General features: G+C 43.2%; 1 long non-coding RNA gene across 1 annotated transcript; it reads right to left on the reverse strand.

Annotated features, from left to right (window-relative positions):
• Nucleotides 1-9,505: 9,505 nt before the first annotated feature.
• Nucleotides 9,506-19,843, reverse strand: LOC138995997 (uncharacterized). Its single transcript, XR_011468715.1, has 2 exons — nt 19,721-19,843; nt 9,506-9,810 (listed from the first exon to the last, which is right to left on the reverse strand). It is a non-coding gene; the product is annotated as an uncharacterized lncRNA (long non-coding RNA).
• Nucleotides 19,844-19,939: the final 96 nt, after the last annotated feature.

The following is a 19,939-nucleotide window of genomic DNA, read 5'->3' on the forward strand; positions in this document are numbered from 1 at the left end:
GGTTATGGGCTGAGCTGGTGCTTGCCTAATTTGATGAATCAAATTGTTTTCTTTTTTTCACTTCTGTGTTGAAAATAGAAATTTAGGTCAAAGTTTTGCTTGAGGCAGAAAAGCCTTCTCCTTTGGCTCCCTGTCTGAAATGAGAAAGTAACCTCCTTAGTGTCTGGTCATCTACCCAGCCTCATGCTGATAGATTTCATTTGGGAACCTGAAGCAGGACTCTTAGGACAGAGTTTGTGTATGGCTCTTAAACCAGGAAGTGTAGATATAAAAAAAATTTTTTTTAATCCTCACCTAAGGATATTTTTTCCATTGATTTTTAGAGAGAATGGAAGGGAGGGAGGGAAAGGGAAACAGAGAGGGGGAGAGAGGAAGGGGAGGGAGGGAGGGAGGGAGGGGGAGAGAGAGTGAGAGAGAGAGAGAGAGACATTAATGTGAGGGAGACACATTGATTGGTTGCCTCCAGCACATGCCCAGACCAGGGCCAGGGATCAAACATGCAACCCAGGTATGTGTCCTTGACTGGGAATCGAATCTGTGACCCTTCAGAGCGTGGGGCCGACCCTCTAACCACTGAGCAGCACTGGCCAGGGCAGATTAAATTTTAATTTAGAGTCTTTCATCTCCAAGTTCACCTTCAATGAAATATTTAAAAATCCACGATCCCAGAATTCTTTGGTTAAATTTAATAGACGTTCTAAGATCAGAGCTCATTACTTCACTTGCCTAGGGGGACAGTGTCAGGGAAGGCTGCCCAGCAGAGGAGGCATTTGATGGGAATCTTGAGTCTGACTAGAAACTCCCAAGGTGGCGTTCCTACTAAGCAGAGCTCATCTAAGGAACTGCTCTAATAGGCTTCTAGGTTGCTAATGACTCTCCAGTCCTAATCAGCAGTAATGAGCACCTATTTAATCCACCCCAAGTCCTAAGGTGAATTGCCCCTGTCACTACTACTAAGTGGCATAACTTAAAATTGGCAGGTTTTCACTTTCCCACTGTTCTCCTTGGTGCATGAAGCTGGGTGCGGGCTTGATAACCTCAGGCCATAAAGTACTGTAACATGTCAGTTCATGCTGGGTGGCAACAGGTTTGTTTTTCATGATTATGTAATCTGAATTCCTTTTCCAAGAAAGGATCTGGAAATGAGCTATTACATTGGATTGCTGACAAGCCCGGAGTCTCCAAGCCCATCTATGTTAACGATGGTAAGCTCAGACCCTTCCTCAGAAACGGGCTCTTCACGCCTAGGTGAATCTGTAAACTATAAATCAAGTGCGACCCAGGGGCAATGTTGTCCAGTAGCTGGCTGAGGTTTCCGCAAGGCATTCAAATGCCTACTAAGGCTTTTTAGGGAGGGTATTTGATCTGCTGTCTTAAATAGCAACCTCATCAGCCAGGCGACCTGGGCACTCTGTACCCACATTAGATTGGCTTTAAAAACTAATAGGGTGTTAACATACTGTGTAAAGGGCTCATACTGGAGTAAATTCAAAGACCTTAGGTGCTAGGTAGGTATTTATTGACTAGAATGTTATTTAGAAGAAAGTTCAGATTGTCCTTAACTCCCAGGACAAAGCTTAAAACCACAGCAGTAACTGCTTGGGGTTTTGCATTCCATCGCCCTGGACTCACCAGCAAGCTTCCTGTTCCCTCTGGGCTGGCAGACCCGAGGCCAGATAATGAATGGTTTGATTCTTACAGCTGGAGAGTCTACTCTGGCTTTCTGCCCTGAAGGTTCTGGGCCAGACCAGGTGTTTGTGTGGTGGTTGTTTTTCTTTCAAGTTCCTCCTGGAGATTTGGATTTCACTTGAAGATAAGAGCGGGAGGGCAGACTGAGTTAGGCATCTGGGCAAAGACCATATCTAATATAGATCAACACAGCCACGTATGTCCCAAAAAGGAGTATTTCAGAACCTCACGAAGGACCAGAATTGTGCAACTCTAATCGCTCTCTGAGATCTTCCTGGTAGATCTCAGGGAAGAAGAAGAACAATGCAAGATTCTTGGGCCAATGTTATCTTTTTTTTTCGGGGGAGGGAGGGTGGCTTGCATTTTTAAGTGGTATGACAATTAGTTGCTTTCCTCTGCAACTTATATACACACAGCCATATTTGTTTATGAGCTGAAGGTCAGAAGCTAAGATTTCTTCCGCTGCCCTTACCAGCTAGTGCTATTAAAGGGGCCGGATCAGAACCTACTAGAAACTGAGGGAGGGAGGGAGGTTGTAACTCCGGCAGTATGTGTGTGTGTGTGTGTGTGTGTGTGTGTGGTGTATGTGTGTGTGTGTGTGGTGTGTGTATGTGTGTGTGGTGTGTGTGTGTGGTGTGTGTGTGTATGTGTGTGTGTGGTGTGTATGTGTGTGTGGTGTGTGTGGTATGTGTACGTGTGTGTAACAAAGAGAAAGAGAGAGAATGCAGAACTTGTCCTTGTATGGAGCAGTTATGAGTCTGTTTTGAATTTCAAGTGGAAAACAAACGAACAGAATACTAGAACACTAGTTATTCAAATTAATTGCTTAGGGAAAACATGTCAACCGTTTCTTCTCGGCCTCATTATTTTAGCAACGGTAAGGTCTTATGGCCAAAGGACAGGCTCTTGAAGGAGTGGGGGAGGGGAAAGGAGTTGAACTTTAACTCGGAGGAATTGGAAGCTAATTTCCTTGGCAGTTCAAAAAGCTCTTAATGAAGGCTTCCTACCAGACAGACCAGAGCAGGCTGCTACCCAGTCACACTGAGGCCTGCCCCTCACCCTCAAGCTTCTGAGGCTCCATCCTTTTCCTCTGAGGCAGCCCCTCCCTGGGGTAAGGCAGACCACCTTCCTCTGTGCCCCCACCACGGTCACCACCACTGTGCTCATTGTGACCTTTAAATTTTTAAATTTTTTTGTTAATCTTCACCCGAGGATATTTTTCCATTGATTTTTAGAGAGAGTGGAAAGGGGGGGGGGGGGGGGAGGGGGACAGAGAGAGAAACACTGATGTGAGAGAGACACATTGATTGGTTGCCTCCAGCACAGGCCCTGACCAGGGCCAGGGATCGAGCCTGCCACCCAGGTAGGTGCCCTTGACTGGAGTCGAACCTGGGACCCTTCAGTCTGTGAGCCCATGCTCTACCCCCTGAGCCAAACCAGCTAGGGCTCATCCCAACCTTTATGTCCCCTTTCAAACTCTGCTTGGAATTCTCTCTCTCCAACTCTCTTCAGCCCAACCTTTCACCTCTTTCCAGGCCAAACTCTAGGTCCTCAAAAAATATCCAACAAAGGACCTCAACCCATGGCACTCTCTCTACATAGAGCTGTTATAATTTCCACTACCTCTGGTAGAACCTTTGAGCTAGATGGTCAATTAAAGACAAAAGCTCTTCTTTTCTTTTCTGGCTATCCTTTTCATTCTTTTTTTTTTCTTTTTCTCTGCTGACTTTTATAATCATTTACTGTTCCATGAAGGTAGACATAAATGACTTTTTGCTGCTTGACACCCAGCCTCGATGTTATTTCAACTTCTCCCTCTGCGGCACGTCAACAAAGCCTGTATTTGGTTTTCGCAGAGGTTCTCTGACATTAGAATTTAAAAGTATTCTGAAAAAATGAAAGCTATTTCTCCAAAAAGGACAGGAGGAACTGAGGAAGAAATTAGTACATAGGAGGTATATTATGTTACTTACATTCCGTATGCAGAGAAGTAACATGGAGGGACTTTTCAGAAATATGGGTCCAAAGACACTAGGGAAAATCCCTTCTCTCTTAACAAAAATATCTTAAAGGCTTTTTAGAAGAAACAGAAAGTAGAAATGTTTTCTACTCTAGGCCTCCCTAAGTTTTTTGTTTATTTGCTTCTTTTTTTAAGTACGTTTATTAAAGCTGGGGACAGTGAAATGAGAAATGGACTAGGATAGAAGAAGCAACAGGAGAGAGACTAGGCAGGGCTGGTTTGACTCTGAAAATGTATAGGAAAGAAGGGACCCAAGGCGGGGCTGCCGTCAGCTCTCTGGAGAGTTAGAGAAAAAGGGGGCCTTGGAGACAAGTTCAGGGACAAGCTGCTGCTGCCCAATGCTCCCATGATTGCAAGCCTTGTGAGGACTCTTAGAGATTAGGAGAAAGAAAAAAATCACTTGCAAAGAAGATTCAAGTCCAGCTGGTGTGAATCAATGGTTGAGTGTCGATCTATGAACCAGGTTGGATTCCCAGTCAGGGCACATGCCCTGGGTTTTGGGCTTGATCCCCTGTAGGAGGCGTGCAGGAGACAGCCAATCACTGATTCACTGTCATCATTGATGTTTGTATCTCTCCCTCTCCCTTGCTCTCTGAACTCAATAAAAATATACTTTAAAAAGAAAAGAAAGGGGGATTTGAGTAGGCATGCCCCAAGGAGGGTGTGCCAAGCCTCCCTAAGTTAATTAAGTCTCCCTTTAAAATAATAGAGGTAGGTAGAGGGAATAGAGCTTCCATGAGAGACAGGTAATTTCTTCTCATGAGTTTAGGTTGCTCTACCCAGGGAAGTCTACAGGAAATTGCACGTGGTGAGCCTGCGAGGGTGAGCAGAAATCATTGAAATGCATTGATCGTTCAGAATCTCGTTTCCACTTCATTAACTTCAACCCCTGTTCCCCTCTATTGGTACTGCTAAGAAAAAGCAAGGTAGACCAAATTGAAGATAATATCCTGTCCCCACTGCCCAATGCCCCATGCCCCTCCTCCGCCCCCCCCCCCCCCCCCCATGCTCAGTCAGTGGGGTAGATGTTCATTTTCAGAAGAAGGATGCAAGCAAGTGGCCCACATGATCCATAACCCGGTTAGCTTCGGCTCTTTGGGGCTAGGCTTCAACCTTCCAGACTGGGCTCTGCTGTCTGGGACTAATCATTCCAACATTTAGAGATAAGGTGGAGAATGAGTGGCTAGAGAGATGGCAGGTGGGGTGTGAAATAAGTGTGCCAGGAGGCGTTGGGTTTCAAGAAGGAGGCAGTCAACGCTGAAATGCTGCCAAGGAGCCAAGCAAAATGAGAACAGAAAAATGAACATAGGGTTTGGGCCCATGGCCAACCCCCTGAGTCTTGATATGTGGTGTGTCTGCTTATTTACTTAATGCTTTCTCACTTCACATTCACAACCCGCTTACAGCAGGCAGAGCACTGTCATGGCTAATTCTAGGGTCTGGTTTTCATAATTGGATCTAAGTGGGGCCTATTTTTTGTTTGTTTGTCTGTTTGTCTTTTCTGAAGGAGGGAGGGGGGGAAAAGAAATTGGTACCTAGCACCTGGGGGAGAGGAAGGAAGAGAGATGGGAAAAGGAAGGACAGGATGTTCCACATTCCCCAGCCTAGACTCATAGATCATGCTGATTGATAAGAAACACCTTATAGCCTTAGCCGGTTTGGCTCACTGGATGGAGCGTCAGCCTGGGGACTGAGGAGTCCCAGGTTTGATTCCGGTCAAAGGGCACGTACCTTGGTTGTGGGCACATCCCCAGTAGGGGGTGTGCAGTAGGCAGCTGATCGATGCTTCTCTTTCATTGATGTTTCTAACTCTCTATAAAAAATCAATAAAATATTAAAAAAAAAAGAAACACCTTATATAAAAGATGAATTATTTTGAAGATTCAAGTATACTAAATTCTAGGTTAGGAGACATATTTTTCTCTCAATATTATTCCCCCCCCCCCTTTATTATATTTAGCACAATTTGTCCATGTGAATATATTTGGCGTAATAATTTATTTAACATTTCTGTCTGCACTACTTCTGACATTCATGAGACAAAAAGCATGTCCAGCACCCTCTTGTCTCTAGTGTTCAGCACAAGCCCTGGCACATACAAAGTTCAAGATACAGGTGTTGAGCCTTGACCCAGTGGCTCAGTTGGTTAAAGCATCATCCTGATAGGCCAAGGTTGCGGGTTTGATCCCTGGTCAGGACACATACAAGAATCAACCAACGAATGCATAAATAAGTGGAACAACAAATGGATACTTCTCTTTCTCTCGCTCCTGTATCTTCCTCTTTCTCTAACATCAATCAGTAAATAGTATTTTTAAAAAGATACAGGTGTTGAATGAAATGATGATAGTTTACGCAAGAATAAAAATTACAGGCTTAAATTTATAGGCATAAATAAATTAGTGAACTAGAGTCAGTGGTCTTTTATGTATTTCCATATATATATATAAATTGGTACTTGTTTGCACTGCTATCCTCCACTAATAAATAATGTTGGAAGGCACTGGAAATTTAAGAAACTATATGGGAGAAACACAGGAAATTGGGAAAACTTTATGTATTAACTTATTTTTTTCAGAGATTTTAGAAAAGCCAACATTTTTTGTGTGTATTTTACCTCAGTATTCTACTGGTGTTTGGGGATTGAAAGGTTATATTTTTTACTGACATGTCAAGCAAAATCCAGATGTGCAATAGCCATCCATAGTTCTAGAACCACGGGAATTCCACTACTTGTGTAGTTCCTCAAGCACTGGCCCAACCACTACTCTTCCAAATAGGAGGTTTGGGGAAGGGACATATTAGGGAACTGTGAGCTCCTCATGCCACTGGTGCAGAAGGAAACATCTTAGAGAACTACCAGAGAACCATACAATTTTAGAGTTAAAAGGGGCTTTAGGCCAATACCCAGTGGTTACGACCTGTAATAATGTCTGACCTCAGATCCAGATCAGAAAGTGTGTGTGTGAGTGTGTGTAAACACTGAGTTTGTGTAAATATTGAATTCTTTTTAATAATTAATACTTGGTACACATAATACAGACAAGCCTATGGTGATAGCCTTGGTGATTTACTCTAAATGAGATACCACCCCCAAATATACTTATTTCATAAGTTTGGAATTTTTATATTAGGTTTTCTCCAAAGTGAGGCACAGTTGAACTACTCGGATGAAATCCCAATTTCAAGTGAAAATGTCACTTTCTCCCCTTACAAACTCTTGCTAAGACCTGGGTGAGCTCACCATGTGTCACACACTGAGGTCAGAGCCATGTGGCTCAGGCATGGCTACCAACAGCTGGAGTGGAGGGTCTCTTATACATGAATCATATATCCCCATCCTGCCAACTTTTTTATAACTCGCTTATTTTTGTGCATTTTTTAGGAAATTGATAGTTTCGTGTGGCCATATGTTAATATTTACTTTCTTAGTAACAGAATTTGGTTAAGAAATGACTATTCCTCCACAAATATAGGGGAGATTTCTCAAACTGATTTTTCTCAAGTACTTGTCTACACTAAAATTTATACCAATGATTTTGCTGGCTGCAAATCAATAAAAACAAATATTTGGTTTTATATATATATATATATATATATAGTCACAAAAATGTAACTTACTTTACAGAATAGCCATTATTTACATTAAATTTTTTGTTCCTTATTTTAACATTGTTTTCTTCCTTTGTATAATTGTCAAATGTTAGGAATTTTGAAGTTAGAATCCATTTTTATCCTTTTACAGATCTTATAGGAAAGTGCTATTTTTGCAAAAAATGGTGTTTCTGTGCTGAGGATCACTTTTTTAAATCTTAATTTTGTTTTCGTGATTTGATGATGTCATATTATTTTTTGAAGTTTTATGCCAAGTGTCATTTCATTTGAACAATGTTTTAAATTCAATAATACAGAAAATGGCGGTAATAATGTTCTCTCAAGAAAACTAGCTATGCACCATTTTCCACAAGTTCTATAATTAAAAAAAAAAAACAGACCCTGTGTCTTTATCAAAAACCATATATTCATTCAAAATTCTGCGTGAAGTACAGGAAGGTATCTAAAGATGACAACAAGGACTGCTTCAGTCTAAAATAGAAGATGTTTAAAAAGTTCCCCCAAAACATCTTACTCAAGTCTGTATTATCAGCACTTAGCAAATAGTAGGGGGTTATTAAATGTTTTGAATTAATGTTAATATCACCTATGTACATAGAAAAGAATAACATTAGTCAATAGCCATCTATGTATAGTCCTCAATAAATGAAATTTTACACAAACACCATCATGTGTTTATAAGGAGTTTGTAGAAAAACTGGGAAGAAAAGATGCTCTCCTTAATTGGAAAAAAATCACAAAAATATTGCATTGATTTTCTAGAACATATGGAGCTGGCTTGGCAGATGGGTGGGAGTAGGTGGTTCCTGGCACTCAGAGGGGTCCTAAATGTCCATCTTCCTGCTCTTTGTCAAGAGAGACAAGATCAATGCACACACAAAGTGTTTCTCTGCTTTTTAAGTAAGGCCCATGTAGTTATGATACTTGGCTTCTATTTATATTTTTTGCTTGCTGAGCTTTCTTTTCTCCTTCTCTTTCCTCAATGAGTCTACTGTGGTTAACTCATCAGCTACTTTTAATGAAATAATTCTAGTTGAAATGAATGGTTGAAAAAACTGAATTGATAGGATTGGTTAGTTATTTGGTACCCTATACAGAGCTGATCTAAAGACTCAAGTCACCTGACATCAAATCGAGGTCATAGGCCATGAGGTTTGTGCATGTGTGTGCATTTGAAAAGTTACGTAAAAATTTGATAAAATTTAAAAATCAAAGTCTGAGGTGGTGTTCACAATCAATGAAGACATTCGTTATATTTATGGTTACTTGTTTTTATGAAGATTCCTTCTGCCCATGCCAAAACAACTGTGTTTCCTAAGTTTGGAATTCTTATATTGTGTTTTCTCCACAAAGTACTTTTGAACTTACTGATAGATTCAAATACCAAATTGAGCAGAAATAAAAATTTAATTTTCTCCCTTATATTAATAGTTTGGTATGTATACTTATAGACTTAAAAAAAAATCTGTGTGTGTCCCACCCAAAATGTAGGAATGACTGACAGTCTACATATTGTAATAACTTATGCTTAACCTCTGCTTTTTCTTGCACTTAAAAAAAACTCCATATAAATATGTGTGTGTGTGTGTGTGTGTGTGTGTGTGTGTGTGTAGCAACACAAAAAACCTTGTCTGTATCAGTTTAAAATTATAGTGATTACCTTCAGGGAATGTTTAGATAAAAATGGGTTATGAAAACAGACAACCCACTTTTTAAAAAAATATTTTTTATTGAGTTTTAGAGAGAGAGAGGAAGGGAAAGAGAAACATCACTGTGAGAGTGACACATTGGCTGCCTCCTGCACGCCCCCTACTGGGGATCTATCCCACAGCCTGGTGAGGAATCAAATAGGCAACCTTTTGGTGTGTGGGGAAAGGCCCAACTAACTGAGCACACCAGCCAGGGCAACAACCCACCCTTTAATTATGTACTTCAATATTGTTGAAAATGAGAACTTATTATTTTTGAAATCTATATATTTTAAAATTTTTACTATTAGGCTTTTAATGTTATTACTTTTTGCTTATATAGAATTAATCAGAATAGTATAATGAACTCCCATCTTCAACAGTCCACCACCCACCTCCAACAATCATAAACTCATTGCCAATCTTGTTTTATCTATATTTCTATCCATTTCCCACCTCCTGTTTTATTTGGAAGCAAAACCCATATACAACATTTCAGCTATAAATATTTTAGTATTTATTTCTAAAAGAGGAGAACTCTTTATTTTAACATAAACACAATACCAGTTATCACGTCTAAAACATGTTATTTCCTTGATATCTACTCAATGTTCAAAGGCCCGCAAAAGCGGCATCGACAGCTTTTTCATTTTAGACTTGGTTTATGTGACTAGGAGTGTTCTCTTGCGGAGGGACGTCAGAGGAGATGAGAGACCTCAGAGCTGTGCTCAGTAACCAGCAGCAGATAGAAGTAGATTCGGTCCATTGGCAGCGAAGGTGGCCAGGGATGGGGAGGGCCTGGGGTCACAAATAGGAACCAGGTTTGAGAAAACAATTCTTAGTTCTGCCTTTCCCCCACCCCTGCAATGCTGTAGGCAGCTTCCCCCTCCTGGTACTGCGGAGGCAGGGGATCAGAGTACAGGCTAGAAGCCGTGGGCAGCTTCAAGGCAGAGCATTGACTGGCATCTCTATGGGCGCATGGTGGTCAGTGTAGCTGGTCTGCCCAGTGCCTGGAAAGCCCCCTCCACACACGTGCTGCTCCTACCCCTCTGTGGGCATCCATTATAATCCAGAGCTCCTGCCTCCAATAAGAGATGGTTCAGGGTTCCTTGGGTATCTCTCCCATCAACGCACACAGCAATAAACACACACCGTTTCACCTGGGGAAGCACAAGCTGGCTAGACTTCTCCCTGCTCCATGATGCGTCTCACTCATCAAGGCAGCTAATGGTCCCACAGGAACAGAGGTGAGCTCAGAGGGCAAATTCTGAGCATGGCAAGGTTGAGGGATACCAAAGAACGCAGATCTCATGGAAAACAGGAGAGGAGTTTACCACCAGAATAATAAATATGCTTGAAGACATGACAGAAGATACTGGAAACATGAAGTGAGACTAGGCAGTTCAGTAAAAGAATTAAAAATATTAAGTATGAATCCTGCCAGATGGAGAAAGACAAATACTGCCTGGTATTACTTAGATGTGGAATCTAAAAAACAAACCAAACCCAACCTCAAATCATCATGTTGTACATTTGAAATATCTTACAATATCTTACAGTCTTGTCAATTATACCTCAATAAAGTTAAAAAAATTAAATTTTCTTAGAGTTTTATTTATTGATTGATTTTAGAAAGAGAGGGACAGAGAGGAGGTGAGAGAGACAGAGGGAGGGAGGGAGAGAGAGAGAGAGAGAAAGAGAAACATTGATTTGTTGTACCCCCCCATTCATACATTCACTGGTTGATTCTTGTATGTGCCCTGACTGCGGTTAGAATCCCAACCTTGACATATTGGGACGATGCCCTAACCAACTGAGCTACCCAGCCAGGGAAAAAACAAATTAAATTTAAAAGATAAAAAAAGAAAGAATCCTGTAGTTATTGAATAAAGATTTCAATGGGTTGCTTAAATAAAGTATCTAGTAAATATATGAGCTAGAGATTAGATTGAGGGGGTCCCCCAGGAGACCCCAGGAAAGGACAGGGTGAAGAACAAAAGAAAGAAAAAAGAAACTTGGAGAATCAGGTGTCAAAGTGTATTTGTTAGGCACACCAGAAGAGTAAGAGGAAATTGAAGGAGGCCAATCATTCCAGCAGTAATGGCCAAGAATATCCCAAGGTCACACAGTCAGTCAATGGCAAGGCCAGGAGGTCAGCCAGCGATGTGGCTGAAGTGTGTACCTGAACGATTAGTTTCTTTCTTAGACCTACTATGTCAGATGTCAGTTTGGAGAAGAAGAATTAAGTTAGGAATAGGGCCCAAAGGGAGAAAAATTATAGAATAAGTAGAAAGAGGGACAGTTCAAGAACTGAGAAAGACGGTGTGTTAAGGGTGGGAATAAGTCTGGATATGTCAACTCAAGGTCCTTTAAACACACATCACCCCCCCCCCCCCCCAAATAAAAACCAAACCAAACCAAAACAAAAAAACAGGGAAACCACAATCTAAAAATAACAACCCAAACAGGTGAAATTACTTCATCTCACTAATCCTCAATTTCTTTATCTATAAATGGGAGACTGTAACCCCTACCTCACAGGGTGGTTATAAAGATTAAATAACATAATACATGTAGAACTCTAAGCACAGGGAAATAACCACATATGCTCACATAAAAATATTTTTTAAAATTTATTCAAATACTCAATAATATTTGTTGACGATATTCTATGCACCACACAGTAGAATGCACTGGTGAACCAACCAAACAAAAGTCTCTACTGTAATGGAACTTCTGAGGAGGGCGGAGGGTTGTATGAGGAGAGAAAAGTAATAAACTAAAGAACATAAAAAGATCATATAATATGAGGGAGCGTGAGTGCTACCATGGAAACTAGAGCAGGGTGAAGGAATAAAGAGGGTTTGAAAAGGTTCAGGACAGCTGGGAAAGGTCCGTCCAAGGAATGAAGTGTATGCGCAAGCCAGAAAGTGGAGTTCCTGGCAGAGAGGACAGCGAGCTGCAAAGGTCCTGAGGTGAGAGAGTACTTGGCATGTTCAAGGAATGGCAGAGTGTGGGTATGACAGGGGCAGAGTGACCCAGGGAAGGGTAGCTGCAAATCAGATCAGAAATATAGCCAGTGGCCAGATCATGTGTGTTCTCATATGTTACTAAACATTCCGTTTCTCTTTCGCCATTTGAAGACTTTGTTCTTACCTGTCTCACAAAATGAGAGGTGCCAATTACGGAGGGAAGCCCAGCATGTGCCTTCTTGCATTAGTAAACATTTCCTAGCCTCTACGATTTAGTAGGTCAGAAGGTACTTCTGCCTCCTGGTTGTAGTAGAAGACACCTCAGAATTGAGCTTCCTAGGCAATTGCTTTTCCCTGTGAGGATCTCTCGGTCCTCAGCAGTCATTCCAAACCAGTCCTCTAATTGCCCTTGTCCAGGCCCATGGGAATAACTCAGAAATGTTTGAAGTCCCAGAGCCAGTCACATTCTGAGTCACCCCTCAGTCCAGGGGAGGCATCCAGGAAGCAGCCAGGTCTTAGGGGAGGTTTTGATTTACTGCTTTGGACTCTCCTACACAGCCATGCCCATACCCGAGGTAACCCTACCTCACTCCTGCAGGCTGGGGTGTCCATGTTCTTTAGAAAGGCATCCCAAACACGACCTGACCTCTCCCTCCCCTAGCAAAGGTTGTTCCTTGTCGCTAATCACAGCAGAAGATTCCTTTGATGTCCCATACCTCTCAGAGGGGTGCTCTGGCTACAGCTGCCTGTGTCAGAATCAAAGGCACCCCGTTCTTGTTTTTACTTTCCAGCCACCTCTGAATTTGCAATACGTTTGGAAGGCTGTCCAGTTTTTACCTCCATAAATCTGGTAGTTCCATTTACATTATTATTATTTGACAACTTCATTTGGCTGTTTAAATTACATTTAAAAATAAAATAAAATAAGCCCAGAACCCAAAGAGATGAAGAAAAAACAAACTAATGAATTGCCACCTACGGGGCTTTATTTAAATACTAGAGGCCCAGTGCACGAAATTCATGCATGTGTAGGTCCCTAGGCCTGGGTGGCGATCATGGCAGATCGGGGCCCTCCTTCCCCTGGCTGCCAGCTGCCGGCCGGGGCCTTCCTTTGTTCTGCGCCACCCCCTGGTGGTCAGTGCACATCATAGCAAGTGGTCAAACTCCCGAGGGGACAATTTGCATATTAGCCTTTTATATATAGGATGGTGTCAGTGGCCCATAAGATTGGAATCTAGCTTTCTCAGGCTGGATAGATTTCAGATGCAGTTTTAGAGGCTTAGTGTAGCTACAAATATTAGCAAACACAGACAGTATCAGAAAGTAGGCCATACCTGGACAGACCCCTTTATTCTGAACACTGTCATTATGAGAAGGTAAAGACAGACCCCTAGCTCCAAATAGCTTTCTCCTAAAGTTGGTGGAAAAGCACTGAAAAATGTACAGGAATGGGCAAAAGTAGGTTAAATAACCAGCCATCATTAACTAAAAGATCAATCATAAGTAAGAATAGGAAATAATAACAACAATAATAAGACAAATAATACTGTAATAAATAAATACTACAGGAATAGCCCAGCTGGCATAGCTCGGTGGTTGAGTGTTGACCTATCAACCAGGTCACAGTTCGATTCCAGGTCAGGGCACATGGCCAGGTTGAGGGCTCGATCCCCAGTGTGGGGCATGCAGGAGGCAGTTGAGCAATGATTCTTGCTCGTCATTGATGTTTCTATTTCTCTCTCTCTCTCTCCCTTCCTCTCTGAAATCAATAAAAAAGTATATATTTAAAAAAAAGAATTAACTCTGTGTTTTGTGTAAACCTACTTTTTCCCACCCCTGTACATAAAGAAAAGGGGGATCTATTGATTTTTACTCAGAAATGGCTTACTTACTTGGCTTCTTACAATAGTGTGCCTAACCATCCTTTCTGTTATCTCCCATGAACCAAGATTTCAAGATTCCACTCAGAATTTCTCTCTTCCAGTTATTCTCAGCAACCTGGCACCTGTTCCCAGCATCATGCCACAAAATGGCAACAGGCATGTATTTTAGAGATTAGACGGGGATAATTACAGCTATCATTTACCTGCCCTCATGCAAGTCCATGAAGGTGTTGATGGCTCCTTGGCCAGCCATGGTAAATTCTAGAGCTGTGTACCTTCCTGAGAGCTGGCCCAGGTGGGGACATAAATGGGATGAAGAACAGTTTAGCTCAGTTCATGGGTGACAGATTCATAACTATTCTTAGAAATGAGGGTACCTCTGACCTCTTGAGATTAACGTTGTGGACAGAAATGACTCTGCACTCCCAGAAAGTGTGACTTCACCACTAAATCAAAATCTCCCCTAACACCCCGCTACTTCCTGGCTGCCTCCCCTGGACTCAGCCTCACTTAACCTGATCTCCTTGAAAGGCCTTATCTCCAACTCTAACCATATTAGGACTCCAACATATGAATTTTGGAGAGACACATGCAATCCGTAACACTAACACTGTCACAAGGATTACCTCTAATGATGCATATACAAGACCTAGTCTTGTTCCTGGAGCATTGCAAATGTTTACTGGACATTGGTTCCCTTACCTCCTCCCTCTGTCACTCTCCTCCATAGGTTACTTCCTTCTCCACAAGAGAAATCATCTTTGCATAGATGGTGTAGAACAGCGGTTCTCAACCTGTGGGTCTCGATCCCTTTGGTGGTCGAACGACCCTTTCACAGGGGTCACCTAAGACCACCCTGCATATCAGATATTTACATTACGACTCCTAACAGTAGCAACATTACAGTTATGAAGTAGCAACGAAAATAATTTTACGGTTGGGTCACAACATGAGGAACTGTATTTAAATGGCCAGAAGGTTGAGAACCACTGGTGTAGGACGTTACAGAGTGAATGGAGGGATTCCCAGGACTTCTCTTTGACAAGAAGTTTCTCCTTTCGCTTATTGGTATGGTTTCAGATGCCCCTCTGGGCCCCTCTTTGAGATTTGACTTCCCACCCAAAGAGCTAGGCTCAGCCACAGCAGCCTGTCCTTCTTCAAGACACTAGATTGACAGCTCAAGCCATATTCTTTCTCTTGGCAATTTGGATTTGAGACACAATCCCTGTTGGAAGAGAGAAATCCAGCCTGCAGACAGAGAATGAGGTCGATGATAGCATTAAGAGGTAGCATCGAGAGCTCAGTGTGTACCAGGTACTGTTCTAAGGGTTTTTCACACATGGACACATTATTACTACAGCCCCATGAGGTAGATATGTTCACCATTCCCCCTTTGCAGGTGAGGGCATCCAGGTGTGAGAGCCTTAGTTCTTTGCCCAGGATCACATAGCTCTTAACCCTGGCTATGCCCACAAGTGGAGGCTACCCCCAGCCAGGAGGAGAGAAGTAGAGTATCTTTTTGGTTCTCTGGTCCTACCCTTCTCTCTCGTGGGTTCCATGTCACGTTCCAGTATCCTGCCAATATATTCCTTTCTGGCTTGAACAATTTGAAGTGGAGTTTTGTTCGTTGTCAACCGAAGGATTTGTACTAAGACGATTCTTCCTGTCTCCCAGATCAGTTGCACACATTATGTTTTTGATTTTAACAACCATATGTAAATGACGGTGAAGAATGATTTTTTTAAAATGACTCTCTTCCATTACAAAGTTTAAAAGTGTTGACATAAAAATGAAGACGAGATTTCAGTCATATAAGCCTCTTCTGTACAATAGATGGTTTTCAGCAATAAGGGGTGGGTAGACTCTGCATTGGCAGTTTGCCCCAAAGAGGATATGATTGGATGTGTGTGTTCCCATCAAGCCAGGAAAAGCTGGAAAGCAAGGTTGGTGCTGAGGGAGGGGGGGAAAAGTCAGCAAGCTGAACCTGGTGAATATGATCAGGAAGCTCATTCCTTGAAGACATGATTCAAAGGGTGCTTATGACCTAAGGTGAAATTAGTAGAGAATGATAATGAATACACTGAACATCGAAAGATACTTAATAGGGCCTGGGTTTTGTTTCTTTTACAACTTCCTGAAAGTACCAAGAATGTGTGTGAATTACCTTTTCTAGAGTTACCTGATTAATATATATTGCTGTCTTGTGGAACTTTTAAAGAGTAAACACTTGGTTTAATTTTTCAGATTTTTATTGGAAAAACTTGTGATCTGCCTAGAGCCAGCCTGCCCACTGTACCTGACTCTGGGACCATTGCCTCGTGGAGCTGGCACACTGTCCAGGAAAACAGATCCAACTTTCTCTTAGCAGCTTGAAAAAAATACAACCTAAAAACCTTCGGCATTCTTTCCTGAAGGGGGTAACAAGGAAATAATTCATTTGGGGCCTGGGTTGGCAGGTACGGATATGGGAGCCCTCTCTCCTTTGATTCAGGTCAGGAAGTAGGCCCTTTGGAAGGCAGGGAGCCTTTTCCTGACAGATGGAAAAAAGAAAGAAAAATGAACTGGAGAGGTAATGACCAGAGAAGGCTTGGTGGCCAGAGATGAGGGGGCTTCAGGAATGAGAGTTGAGACATTAGGAAAGATGATGAAATGGAGACAGGTGAGCCTGGAGAGCAAACCCAAATACACCTTGTGCACTTTTGTCTTATCCATGCCTCCACAAAAGGCGATCATTTTACCAATATTTGAGAGTAGTGTGGCTTCCTGGCTTAGTCAACCTGTGGGAAGGCTGGGCGCTGGAGGACCCTGTTAATTCCCCAAACTGAAAGGCCTCAAAGATGCAACTAGGAAGGAAGAAGGGCTGTCTTCTGTGCCAGGAGTAATTCTTCCCAAGCAGATCCTACGAACTTCTCTCTAAAGGGAGAACTCATCGTATCATGGACTCCATGTTGCACAACCTTGGGGGTGCCATTCACACTGTGGACTATTTTAGCTCCTGGAGTAGTGCTGTGTATGTGTATGTGGCTGTATGTGACCATTCTTTAGAATCAGATAGCTAAAAAAATATCACTAGCTAATAAGAAGTTCATATTCCAGTTAATTTCCTACTTTGTTTTTATTGATAAGAAGCTCTGAATATATAGGACCATTAAAGAAAGCCCTCTTAAATTTGTTCTAAAATCTTCTCTTCCTTTCCTTGTCTGTCACTTAATAATTTTTGTAGGTGTAGAATAATCTAGGCTTATTTTATTATATTTTTGCTATAAGTCAGTGGTTCTGAATTGGAGGAGGGAGTGAGACATAACAGAATTACTTGGGAAATGTTTCAAAATATACCTGCCCAATATATCAATAGGAGAAGGAGGAAGCAAGCTGTGACATGTACACACACAACGTAATTCCAGTTAAATGACATTTGAGAACTAGCAGAACTACTCTGCGGTGGTAGAAGTCAACCTGGAGAAGTGATACTTTCTGAGAAGTCACACAAGGGAGATTTCTGTGGTGGATTTTCTATATCTTGATCTGGGTGGTGGATGTATCCATATGAAAAAGCCATCAATTGTATGGATGCCAGGTTTGGTCTTTTTATTGAATGTGAATTACATCTCAATACTGTCTAACATATTACAAACACACGCATGCACACACCCATCCAAGCCTCTACCTTAGACCTAGGGAATATGCTGAATAAGCTATGGGAGCAGGGGGCACAGAGAGGATGTGCATCTTGAAAAAGCTCCCCATTTTCTTTCCCTCTATTCCTGCCAAATATCCATTTAGGAATTGGAATTAGACTGAGGGTAAAAAGCAACAAAATAATCATAATTACATATATATATGACTTTAAAAATGAGCAGATCCCTAGAGATCCTCAGTTTTCCTAAGAGAGCCTGCCTATTCTCCAGTGTGCTTTGATTGGGGAGCTTGTTCTGTGTTGCTTTCAGTGATTTTGATGTTTTGAAGGTATAACATTAATACATTAATATGAGGAACACACTGAGGTAGGAGGAATCCTGGAGGCCCTGGAGATTCTGCCTGTATTTGTAGTTGAAATAAGGCTTGCAACAAGTTGAAATACCCTGGGACTTATTTGTATCGACAGGCTCTTACAAAGCTGTGAAGTAAATCTGTAGTGATGTACTTGGGACCTACCCCATCAACCCAGCTCCCGTTCACTCGGCGGCACACTGAGGAGATGAGTGCGAGGCAGACTCGGGGTGCTTTTTCCTCTCTGAAAGAAGCCTGTGACTCGCTCTTACATACTGATCCAGAGAATGAAAGGCTCTTTGTCACTTCAAGTTGGACTTCCTATTTAAAAAAGGAAGTCTGTCTCTATGTACGTCCTTTGCTCATTCTTCACCGCACTTGTCTTAGCTGCTGTGCTGAGAGTTTGGTGTCACAGTGATTTTAGAACAACACACAAATGCCACTTCCTGTCCTCTAAGACCCCAAGAGGCATTTCTATCTCAGGGAAAGAGCAGGCACTTGGGTTCTACCTGGGAAGCCTGCAGGTATTTCCGTATCTTTAACCTTAATTCTGTTTGGTTCAAGTGTTGAAGAGATAAGTAGCTTGCATTTTTGGGCCAGACCAGACGAGGCTCCATTATCAGATGTGACTGGGTGAGATACGGAATTTCTCCATGCCTCACTTTCCTTATCTCGGAAATGGGGATAATGACACCAGAGCGCACAGTGCTTTCCACACTGCCTGGACCACAGTAAGGCACTCCCTAATTCTCTTTGGAAAGCCAGCAAGTCCACATTGAAGCTATCCAGCTGTTTCCTTGGAAGTTTGAGAAACGGATCTTAATCCCCTTCACCCTCCCCCTTCTCTCTCCCTTTGGTGTCTTCCTTGCTTCCTATGGTTCTGGAGATTGTCAAATGCTCTGAAAAGACAGTCACCACAAATTTGCACATGATGGGTATAATAGGTCTTGCTTTTTGGTTTCCCCGGTCTCTTCTCCAAGAGGCCCAGAATTTTTGTGACCGTGGGACAGGAAGTAATTCAGAACAGTATCTTGTGACAATGACTTCAAGGACCCTTTTCAATCTAAGAAAGGTTGGAAGGACTGGGCCTTGAGTCCTGGTAGAGTGATTCCTAAGGCATGTTTCAAGCAATGAAATGGACCACAGAAATGTAGGCAAACTTTAATTCTACAGCTACAGAAGCCAAGGCTTTCGGCTGGAATACTCAGTCAGCCCATCGGTCACCAGCAGGGCAAGGCCTAACGCCTTGGGTCCCTCTCCAGGCTCCGTGCTTTTCCCATCAAACCGGCTGCGGGCCATTAACTCCACCTCCGAAAGTGCTAAGGAAGTTGCCTTCCAGTGCCTGCCCTGGCAGGGTGGGGCGAGTTTGTGGCTTGGAAAGAACCGGGAAAACGAACTATACCAACTCCTGGCGCGCAGAAACGGCTTTTGCGATTCCAGGAGAGGGGTGTGTTTGGTTTGGGATGGGTGGATTAAGACAGCAGGTCCAGTGGCCTGAGTTGCAGGGTGTCCTGGAGAGAGAACCCTGAGATTGGCTGCTCGGTGAAGCCACCCATTATCTCCTGGTCCACGTCCCCATGCAGTGGCTGTATGGGACCGTCCTGCTTGGGGGGGCTTCCCGATAGAGGACGGACTGTGCCAGCTCCAGGCCCGAGTGGGCAAGTTGCTGCCGCGGTCCTGCCCCTGCGGTTTTCCGAGGTCTCGGGCGGGGGATTTTTCCGTTTTCCCGCTTTCCGCCCCACCGCGAGGTTGGGCTGACTACGGTGGCTCTTCCCTCGCCACCCCTGCGACTCTCACTCCGGGGTGTTGAACCCCGTCCTCCCTGCTCTGCCCCCACCTCCACAAACATTTCCCCAAACCTGCCGCGTTCAAAGTGCGCCACTTCTCCGGGGCCTGCGCAAGGAGCTCGGGCAGCGCGGCATTCCTCGGATTCCAGCGCCGTGACGTCCCCGGGGACCGCGCGCCTCCCGCGCCCGAGCTCCGGCTCCGCTTCCGCGCTCCGCGGGCGCCCCCGCCCCGCCCCACCCCGCCCCGCCGCGCGCGCCCGTCCCCCCGGCGCGCGCCCTCCCGGCCGCATTCCTC

Source organism: Myotis yumanensis, unplaced genomic scaffold (genome assembly GCF_028538775.1).
Source record: "Myotis yumanensis isolate MYYU_CA2020_CCGP unplaced genomic scaffold, mMyoYum1.0.hap1 SCAF_17, whole genome shotgun sequence".
Classification (NCBI taxonomy): domain Eukaryota; kingdom Metazoa; phylum Chordata; class Mammalia; order Chiroptera; family Vespertilionidae; genus Myotis; species Myotis yumanensis.